Source organism: Penaeus monodon, chromosome 25, assembly GCF_015228065.2.
Source record: "Penaeus monodon isolate SGIC_2016 chromosome 25, NSTDA_Pmon_1, whole genome shotgun sequence".
Classification (NCBI taxonomy): domain Eukaryota; kingdom Metazoa; phylum Arthropoda; class Malacostraca; order Decapoda; family Penaeidae; genus Penaeus; species Penaeus monodon.
The window spans coordinates 36908801-36909634 of NC_051410.1; positions in this window are offsets into that span (position 1 = coordinate 36908801).

Here is an 834-nt window from a genome sequence, read left to right on the forward strand (position 1 = left end):
ACTGCATTACACAACCAAGATATCGATGGATGATCTCATACTTCCAGGTTCCATATATACCATTGTTATCAGCTGTCGACAAGCCTTCATTTTGTACCTATTAATTCGAAGCCTTCGCGCCCTCAGTCCATTCTTGCGTGAGTTCCGTATCAGTTCGCCCACCGACTTCGTGTCAATTGTCTGTCGATATCAGGTTCCTCTGCTCATCTGTCGGGCTCTGATAGCGTGTCTGGCAGATTGGTTTGTTTGCATTTTTATATGTCAAGTGACTTTCCCGGATTTGTGTAGATTAGGTACAAGGAGGTTGATAAACTGGGTGTATTGGTGGTATATCTTAGTGTTCAGGTTTTGTTTGGGTTTACGGACTTCTCTGTGTGTTGTCTATATCGCCTTCGTCTTCAATGTTTATCTGCTTCTGAAGGTCAGCTCAGCACTGATCCTTGTCGTTGGTATGGGAATGATTTTACACTTACATGCTTATTACTTACGTGTCTGTGTGCATGACACCCGACACTTACCGCTTTGTATATGCATGTACTTATCACCTGTGCATCTGTGTTGCTTGCTTGCACTACCCTTAGGTTGCCAAGCACCACCTGTCTTATCTTATGTTGTTTGTCTTTCAATTACCCATATGACCTTGTTAGCCATCCTTGACAGCATTCACTATGTCAACTTCACTTGTCATACGACTCCTGGTGAGACATGGCATCTCTTAACTACTTTACTATATCATATAAGTCTATCGCGTATTATCGTAATTTCTCTGATTACAGGTCTACGGACCATCGACATCACTATCTATTAACTTTTTACTGCACACGTGGTTGTCAA